The sequence below is a fragment of the Mangifera indica genome, chromosome 9 (genome assembly GCF_011075055.1).
Source record: "Mangifera indica cultivar Alphonso chromosome 9, CATAS_Mindica_2.1, whole genome shotgun sequence".
Classification (NCBI taxonomy): domain Eukaryota; kingdom Viridiplantae; phylum Streptophyta; class Magnoliopsida; order Sapindales; family Anacardiaceae; genus Mangifera; species Mangifera indica.
The window spans coordinates 13,607,670-13,618,312 of record NC_058145.1 but is presented as its reverse complement, the minus strand read 5'-3'; the positions used below and the strand labels follow the sequence as shown (position 1 = coordinate 13,618,312).

Genomic DNA, 10,643 nt, shown 5'->3' with positions numbered 1-10,643 from the left:
GGAAAGCAAAGTGTGCCCATTTTGATAAAAAGATATTGACAGCTACAAAACAATCCCAAAAAATGCTTGTGGACGTACAAATTGACTTGTGGGTGACCTGGCATTGCGTGAAAGTCCAGGTGGTAGGGTTCCTATAGAATGATGATACAATTAAAAACGGTTGATGATTAAAGGTGTGGACCTTGATGATGTGATGATGGGACGTGACAGGGTAAAGGTGGGACCCTTAATATTGAGACACCCAGGAATCTCTGTCGGTGTGCCCTCAGGTACAGTGTGCGAGACATAACATAACTAAACTAGTTCGTGTTTTTGAAGAAGTTAGGACAGCTCTATTAAAAGGACAGAATCAGAAACTTCAAACATAACATTTAAAATGTTGATTATTGGGGGAGAAATCACTTTTTCAAACTGACTAGGACATAATTTCAATATAAAAAAATAGAAACATTAAAAATTAGGTCAAGATAGTTTGAATGGCATAAAAATGAGATTTTAAAAAAAAAAATGTTCAATTTACTCTTAATTTATATGATACAGTGATTATGAGATCAGTTACTAAACCATTAGTTGTTTATGGGCAATCCACCAAAAGTTGGAAGCAGAATTAACTGCGTTAGTGTGTGAATAAATAACCATAATAAATTTATACGAAGAAAAAACAATAAACAAATAAATGTCCATGAAAAACCTGAAGATGATGTTCAAAATGCAGTCCACAGCAACTAATTGAATGTGCACATCAAACACCACCAGAGAGCCTAAAGTTTAAAGGTTACCACTTACACCAATTTCATTCTCTGCCTCATCTGATAATTCTATTGCCTTTTCTTTTCCTAGTGACAAACATGTGCTAAGCACCAAAGGCTCCTACTCCGACTACTTCCTACCTCTTATTCCATTAATATACAAAACAAATCAACCAGGATAACATAAAAAACAGTAAACAGAATCATGGGGCTTGCTGTCCTATAAATAATTGTCTAATGTGTCTGCTCATACAAAGTACCTCACAACCACAGTGGTTTACTGCCTCTCTGCCAGACTTGCAAGTCATACATACTGGTCTACTGCCTGTGCTTGTTTCTCATCTCCAGAGCCCTTTTGTGAGAGTTGGAGTGCAATGATGGAACAAATGTTGGACTTGCAGCAGGTCGATACTCAGGAAGTAGGCAGCTAGACCTGTATCAACCCACATGCATTACAAAGGGTCTTTGGTCCCAGAGGACCTTCCCTCCATTGTGGTGTCTCTGTCACTTCACAATGCATGCATTTTCTAGTTGCAACTGATTGCTGAGAATTAGGTTTCTTAGTCTCCCTGGAACAAGAGAGAGCATTCTAAGGTTCTTTTTCCTTTCCTTTTTTTATCTGGAAGGCTTTTCAAAGTGAGATTCTGACCCTGAGTCCAAAGCAGTTGAAGGATTAAATTCCTCAGAGGGAGAGGAAGTTGGGGAGACGAAAGGGAACACAAACTGTGGCCTGAAGGTTGTGATGGGCCGATGCTTGCTTCAAGTGCGCTTCACTGTCACTGGGAAGGCAAATTTAAGGTTAATGGATGCTCAATTCTCAACCAAGCAAAAAATTCTACTTCCAAGGGCAGGACTGGGCTGGAGGTTTGGCACACTTTTGAATCTTTGACTTCATTAGAGTTGCTGCAGAGAAAAATGTTTATGCAAGAGGACAAATGACCAGAGCTTGGTCGATGATTTGGTTGAGGAACTCTGTTATACTGATCAAAGAATAAAACACCATCACACAAAAGGTTAGCCAAGACTTAAAGAGATAACTGAATAAAGGTATTGTATGGGGTTCATTCTTACAAGAAAATAGAACTGAAGTTTCAGTCTTGATATATCCAAGTCTCTCTTACAATTTAATCAATCATATTTCTCCTAATTTGAATTCCTAAAAAGATTAGAACATATATCCACCAAATCGGAGATGCCTGAGAAGATGACTTTGAAACAATAAACAAGGAGTTGAAAATATGAACATCAAAACTGATTTCAAAACACATGAAGGAACAACCATTAGGTTGTTATTTTTTTTGTCTATTGAATGATATCAACTAATAAAATTTTTTATGTGAAATTTTGACAGCTTGTAAATAAAATAAACTAGTAATCTTCCATTTCATGCTAAATTTGAAAAATTAGAAACTTATCAGCAAAACTTATTAGAATGCAAGCTTCATCAGGTTAACTCAGCTATCAATGAAAATGCAATTATCAAATGAACACCAAACTTATCCTAGAATCATGCCCTCTAATTGTAAAAAGAATCTACTCCTACTATATCAAGTCATAATGAAAGACAACGAATACTCTCAAGTCACAAAAAATATATGCAAATAATATGGAAACTGTATGTAAATTATAGAATAATCTAAGTATATGATTAAAAGAAATCTATAAAGAAAGAATTACTTTATATTAAGGGAGACTTTCTTTGTATCATTCTTACATAGAAGTGCTAATGTATCTAAACTGCAATCTTATTCACTAGAAAATTCAGTATTTATTCCATATGATCAAGAATTTAACCGTGAAGATAATTTAAAGATATCATAATATAAGATACCTTGATTTTGATTTCACAATATTCCATGAATTTAAACGACTTAACTAAATATGCTAAAATAACGAATCGAATTATTTTCCGACAATACCAAAGTACCATCAAATGATAAGAAATGGAAAGATATTGATAACAACTAGCTAAATTTTTCCAAAATTTTAAAAAAGAACACAACCCTGTTTGGTTGTCAAGACTGTTGATCACATTTCAAACCTAAAAAAAACAGTACCCGTTAATCAATAGAAAGTTTAAATTCTTCTGTTTTCAATAATCACATGATTATAAGACAGCAAGAAGTATCAAATTAGAATTCATAGTTCCTAGCAATTAAATAAAAAAAATAAAAGAAATGAAGGCAAAATTAAGAGAGCCCATATGATTTAACCAAGTGAAGAATTTAACAAATAAGAGATTAAAAACAATAATGATAATTTCATAATTTACAGCACAGAGTTTCCATTCCAATACTGAGAGAGAGATAACGGTAAAAGTAAACAAGGAGAAAGCGTGAGAGAGAGTAACCCCTTAGAAAACGACTTTGTGGTGGAGATAGGGTAAGATCTGAGTTGAAAGAAGGTTTGGAGCAAAAGTCAACTCTAACTTATATATATTCTTGTTTAAGCCTCAATTGCGTTAAAAACTTTGTCTTCTAGAGCCCAATTTTTTTCTCCTTATTAATCCTATGTGGACATGGCAATGGGCCGGATTGGCTCTGGCTTGGCCCATACAGAAATGGACCTTTGAACCCGATCAACCTATATATTTTTGAAAGCCCAAACCCCATACAATATCATCCTTAATGTATAGCTCCAAAGCAGCTATGTTCGATTCTAAACTCAATCAATCAAACACACAATGATCAATATCATTCTAGCTGATAATCACTGGAAGCCAAAAGTAAACTTGAATAAAGGTATTGTATGAGATTTATTCTTACAAGAAAATAGAACTAAAGTTTCAGTCTTGATATATCCAAGTCCCTTCTGCAATTTAATCAATCATATTTCTCCTCATTTGAATTCCTAAAAAGATTAGAACATATATCCACCAAATCGGAGATGCCTGAGAAGATGACTTTGAAACAATAAACAAGGAGTTGAAAATATGAACATCAAAGTTGATTTCAAAATGCATGAAGGAACAACCATGAGGTTATTATTTTTTTTATCTGCTGAATGATATCAACTAATAAAATTTTTTATGTGAAATTTTGACAGCTTGTAAATAAAATAAACAGCAATCTTCCATTTCATGCTAAATTTGAAAAATTAGAAACTCATCATCAAAACTTATCAGAATGCAGGCTTCATCAGGTTAACTCAGCTATCAATGAAAATGCAATTATCAAATGAACACCAAACTCATCCTAGAATCATGCCCTCTAATTGTAAAAAGAATCTACTCCTACTATATCAAGGCATAATGAAAGACAACGAATACTCTCAAGTCACAAAAAAAATACAAACAATATGGAAAATGTATGTAAATTATAGAATAATCTAAGTATACCATTAAAAGAAATCTATAAAGAAAGAATTACTTTATATTAAAGGAGACTTTTTTTGTATCGTTCTTACATAGAAGTGCTACTATATCTAAACTGCAATCTTATTCACTAAAAAATTCAATATTTATTCTATATGATCAAGAACTTAACCGTGAAGATAATTTAAAGATATCATAATATAAGATACCTTGATTTTGATTTCACAATATTCCATGAATTTAAATGGCTTAACTAAATATGCTAAAATAATGAATCGAATTATTTTCCGACAAAACCAAAGTACCAACAAATGATAAGAAATGGAAAGATATCGATAACAACTAGCTAAATTTTTCCAAAATTTTAAGAAAGAACACAACCCTGTTTGGTTGCCAAGACTTTTGATCACATTTCAAACTCAAAAAGAACAATACGATTAATCAATTGAAAGTTTAAATTCTTCTGTTTTCGATAATCACATGATTATAAGACAGCAAGAAGTATCAAATTAGAATTCATAGTTCCTAGCAATTAATTAAAAAAATAAAAGAAATGAAGGCAAAATTAAGAGAGCCCATATGATTTAACCAAGTGAAGAATTTAACAAATAAGAGATTACAAACAATAATGATAATTTCATAATTTATAGCACAGAGTTTCCATTCTATTACTGAGAGAGAGATAGCGGTAAAAGTAAACAAAGAGAAAGCGTGAGAGAGAGTTACCCCATAGAAAACGACTTTGTGATGGAGATAGGTGAGGCTGGACTCGAGCCGAGCCAGCTCGAGCTTAGTAGATTTTTTTTTAAAATTTTTTATATAAAACGACGTCGTTTTGATCAATATATATTAAAAACAATGTCGTTTTGATAATGAAAAACGAGCTAAGCTGAGCCGAACCAAACTCGAGCCGCCCATATATGAACCGAGCCAAGCTCGGCTCGGCTCGAATCCAGCCCTAGAGATAGGGCAAAATCGGAGTTGAAAGAAGGTTTGGAGCAAAACTCAACTCTAACTTATATATATTCTTGTTTAAGGCCCAATTGCGTTAAAAACTTTGTCTCCTAGAGCCCAATTTTTTTCTCCCTATTAATCCCATGTGGACATGGCAATGGGCCGGGTTGGCTCTGGCTTGGCCCATTAGACTTATACGTCGGGTTGGACCCAAAGCCCATACAAAAATGGACCTTCGAACCGAATCAACCTATATATTTTTGAAAGCCCAAACCCCCATACAATATCATCCTTTATGTATAGCTCCAAAGCAGCTATGTTCGATTCTAAACTTAATCAATCAAACACACAATGATCAATATCATTCTAGCTGATGATCACTGGAAGCCAAAAGTAAACTTGAATAAAGGTATTGTATGAGATTTATTCTTACAATAAAATAGAACTAAAGTTTCAGTCTTGATATATCCAAGTCCCTTCTGCAATTTAATCAATCATATTTCTCCTCATTTGAATTCCTAAAAAGATTAGAACATATATCCACCAAATCGGAGATGCCTGAGAAGATGACTTTGAAACAATAAACAAGGAGTTGAAAATATGAACATCAAAGTTGATTTCAAAATGCATGAAGGAACAACCATGAGGTTATTATTTTTTTTATCTGCTGAATGATATCAACTAATAAAATTTTTTATGTGAAATTTTGACAGCTTGTAAATAAAATAAACAGCAATCTTCCATTTCATGCTAAATTTGAAAAATTAGAAACTCATCATCAAAACTTATCAGAATGCAGGCTTCATCAGGTTAACTCAGCTATCAATGAAAATGCAATTATCAAATGAACACCAAACTCATCCTAGAATCATGCCCTCTAATTGTAAAAAGAATCTACTCCTACTATATCAAGGCATAATGAAAGACAACGAATACTCTCAAGTCACAAAAAAAATACAAACAATATGGAAAATGTATGTAAATTATAGAATAATCTAAGTATACCATTAAAAGAAATCTATAAAGAAAGAATTACTTTATATTAAAAGAGACTTTTTTTGTATCGTTCTTACATAGAAGTGCTACTATATCTAAACTGCAATCTTATTCACTAAAAAATTCAATATTTATTCTATATGATCAAGAACTTAACCGTGAAGATAATTTAAAGATATCATAATATAAGATACCTTGATTTTGATTTCACAATATTCCATGAATTTAAACGGCTTAACTAAATATGCTAAAATAATGAATCGAATTATTTTCCGACAATACCAAAGTACCATCAAATGATAAGAAATGGAAAGATATCGATAACAACTAGCTAAATTTTTCCAAAATTTTACGAAAGAACACAGGCCTGTTTAGTTGCCAAGACTGTTGATCACATTTCAAACCCAAAAAGAACAATACCGGTTAATCAATTGAAAGTTTAAATTCTTCTGTTTTCGATAATCACATGATTATAAGACAACAAGAAGTATCAAATTAGAATTTATAATTCCTAGCAATTAATTAAAAAAAATAAAAGAAATGAAGGCAAAATTAAGAGAGCCCATATGATTTAACCAAGTGAAGAATTTAACAAATAAGAGATTAAAAACAATAAGGATAATTTCATAATTTACAACCCAGAGTTTCCATTCCATTACCGAGAGAGAGGTAACGGTAAAAGTAAACAAGGAGAAAACATAAGAGAGAGTTACCCCTTAGAAAACGACTATGTGGTGGACATAGGGCAAGATCTGAGTTAAAAGAGGGTTTCGAGCAAAACTCAACTCTAACTCATATATATTTTTGTTTAAGTCCCAATTGTGTTAAAAACTTTGTCTTCTAGAGCCCAATTTTTTTCTCCCTATTAATCTCATGTGGACATGGCAATGGGCCAGGTTGGCTTTGAATTGGCCCATGAGACTTATAGGCCGGGTTGGACCCAAAGCTCATACAGAAATAGACCTTCGAACCATAATGGGCCAACCAGAGTGCCTTGTATTATCACGCTAAACTGTGAAATACCAATTGATTTCAGGTTTTCCTGGATTTGTTTTTACTAAGAAGCATGCCTTTTCTTATGTAATAAGAAACATTTAAATTTTAAATTTCACATTCGTATTCCATCTTTTTACATACAAAGTCGTCCAATGACCAAATATTTTACCGCTACAGAAAATATGTTTCAACATGGCATTCATGAATCAAAATTTTTAATATAATTTTGCAACTTCTTGTCATAATCAATGCCCTGCTCACTGGAATTCAGTGTGTGAACCACACTTGCATGATTCATACAATTTCTGCCAGAAAGTCTCTTATTTTGATGTGCACTCTCTCTCTCTCTCTATATATATATATACACATCTATTTTAGGTATATAATATACACTTATATGTGTCATTATATATTAATATTAAAAGAATTTGAACACCTATTTGCAGAGAGAATTCAAAATAGGAAACTGCTTTCAAGGGTGCAAACCAAAGCCAAATTCTATAAGACCAGATGGGTTTCTTGGCTGTATGTTTAAATTTCAGATATCCCTGTGCGGGGACCATGCTAATGATCTTCTCCACATCTTTCCCAAATTTATTAGATATCTCCGAAGAGACTAAGACCACATGGGTTTAAAATAAGTTGCAATGTAACAAACGACATCATAAATTGATCACCGGAGTTGAATTTCATGCATGAGGACTTTACATTTTATACAACCTACACTTGCTTAAATTGAAGATAAGGTTACAGTGGAATTCATGCCAGCAATATAGTAGATTACACAGCCTCTACCACTATCTATCCATTAACCAATATAGTAGATTGTTCAGCAATTATTAATTGATTATCTCACTAACAAATAGTCTCCGTAGTGTTGTACAAGGCAATTAATGTTTCTTCACATACCTTTACTGGCACTTGTATGATAAGCATCTGCTGTTGTGCAATTTTTTAATTAGGGTGACATATCACCCATACCAAACTCTCTGATAAACTAAATTTGTATACAATCATCCAGCTGTTAGCAAATCACACATGCTTTACACCATTTCAACCCCTTATACAGATCTCTAGTAACTCCCATTAAGGTCCACGCCAAAACCAAACCTTTCCACAAGATCAAGCAATCAATGTACATTGGTGGTCTGTCTAAAATATTCTTCCTCTCAAAACACTTTTCCTCTTAAGTCAGAAATTAGTCAGAATCAAAGCAATCATCTGGTCACTTCTTTGTGGAACTACTTTGAAATACTTGAAAACCACTATAGTTATTATTACAATTGAAGTTACTAACTTTTGGGAAACTCATAAACACAGCCATTATCAAATTTTGAGCCAAACGTGTTATTCTTTTTTGCAAATACTTAGTTTCCAAAAAATAAGATTGCTAAGCAAAAATACACCCTGATCTTTGAATTAAATACTTCTCTTATCACTTTTCCCCATTTTCTACAATATTAATAATAAAAGTTATCTCAATTTCTTTTTTAAAACCAGACATTCCTTGAGCAAACTCAAATTTGAAGCACCCTGCTGACTTTGCAAGTTTTGGGAAAGCAGAAACATATGGCTTTTCAACATGTAGTTGGTCCAAAGAAATTAACCTTAGAGGTTGTGACATGCCTAACCACTCAGCTAACCCTCTAGATTGTGTGCTTAATGATTTTGACATATCAAAAGTACATTTGGTATGATATAAAAAAACTATTTTATATGTAGAATATTACAGAAAAAGGGAAAAAATAACTTTTGAAAAGATATAATTTCAGTAGTATATTCTGAAACTAGTGCAAAGCTTTTTATCCAAATAAGTTTTCTTAAATTTCTTGCAAAGCCAATAGTATCCAATTTTAATCAATCAATCCTTAAACTTTTTTATAAAATTTTAAGTTTTTATATTACCGTCCATATTATGAAGACAGTCAAGTTCATCCACTCTAATGTTACTAATGCTCATGGTCCAAGCACAGTTTCGCTCCCCAAAGAGAGTTCTATGGTAACAACAATTTTGTAATGAATAATATGTTTCATGTTTATGTACAAGATAGTATGAATGCCAGAACTCACAGAGATAGAATTTTTTTGGGTCAACCCTGATAAGTCAGACAAAACACTTAAGGGAGGTGCCCCAAGAATCTACCCTAGAATCCAAGTCTTTCAATTAGAAATCAAAATGTTCCAAAAAATTCATCAAAGAACTCATCTGGGACCCCGTTGAAATTTTCATCCAAACGCCAGGAATCTGTCATATTATTCTTCACTCTCTATTTATATTGTGATTATAATCCAATATAAAAGGACATGTTAGTTCTAAGTTCAAAAAACACACTCTTAAAACATATTGAAGTAAAAACAAAAACCCATAACATGAATTTACCATCAGTTACAGTAAAAATGTAAAAATCCAATAATATCATAGGATAGGATTACTATGCAATTTACCTTATCCAGTATAATATATTGATACAAACGCTCTAATAATCAACAAACTCCCTTTTATAAAGACAAAATTGTTTCAACTGAAACTCTAAAAAAACAAATCCAGATATAGTAAAAAATCTCAAAATCTAGGGGTCCTTTTATAATTAATCTTTCCTAATTAGAGATTTTTTAAAGGAAAAGCAACTAAGCCCTTTTCTTTTCTAAGATACTTTAGAATAAATAACCACCGCCTATTAGGCCATTGAGAAAATGCAGAGAAAGTAAATTTCAACTACCGCATTAAACAATTACACAAAAATTTCCCCATTTTTCTCAGCGACCAAACAAACAGCACAAAACAAAACACTAAAATACATCCAATGTAATCCGAAGCAGAGTAAAACAGGGCAGAAAAAAAAAAAGAAGATAGAACCACATTATACTCACTATTAAAAGAAAATTTTTCCCAGATTGACATTTCGTTATTTTCCTTCATTTCTGAAAAATATGAAAAAACAGAAGAAAAGAAAAGAAATGTGAAGTTGCAATAAGAATGAAAGGGAGAAGGAAACAAACCTATCATCAAGCAATGCATGGGATGGTATGGAATGTAAGAGACCAGTGAGTGTGTGGATTTTTGTTTGAGAAGGCTGTGGTGTGGGTGAGACTCCTCTTGTTTTGGGAATTTAGAGACTTTGTTTTCAAGAGAGGAGTACCGTAAATGGTTGGGTCAATTAAATTAATAAAATTATGTGTATAAATAATATATATAATTTTATACACAAATAATAATATATCAATATATGAGTAATTATTATTTTATCTCTAATTTAAATCTATCCAATCATATAATAACATGTCAATATTTAAACATAAAATTACATATTATTTATACATATAATAACAATTATGAAAACTAGGTAAGATGTACATTATATAATACTCAAACTTATAACTATCATATTAAAATTTTACAAATATAGTATAAACTTGAACCCAAACCTTTTTTTTTTAAATTTTAATACTGTACCAATTTTACTAATTTTAAAATTTTTAAAATTAAATATTATTTTATCTTTAATTTAAAATTACTTAATCAAATAACATCTAATTATATATTTAAAAATATATTCAAAATCAATCAATCCCATCTCATTTTATTACGCATTAAAATTGTATTTAGAAGGGTAAAAACGAAATTTTATTGCCCA

The 10,643-nt window shown here is 31.8% G+C and overlaps 1 long non-coding RNA gene across 1 annotated transcript; it reads right to left on the bottom strand.

Annotated features, from left to right (window-relative positions):
- Positions 1 to 664: 664 nt before the first annotated feature.
- LOC123225055 lies at positions 665 to 10,147 on the bottom strand. The gene is made up of 2 exons (XR_006504098.1): positions 10,009 to 10,147; positions 665 to 1,729 (listed from the first exon to the last, which is right to left on the bottom strand). It is a non-coding gene; the product is annotated as an uncharacterized LOC123225055 (long non-coding RNA).
- Between the last annotated feature and the right edge of the window lie 496 nt (positions 10,148 to 10,643).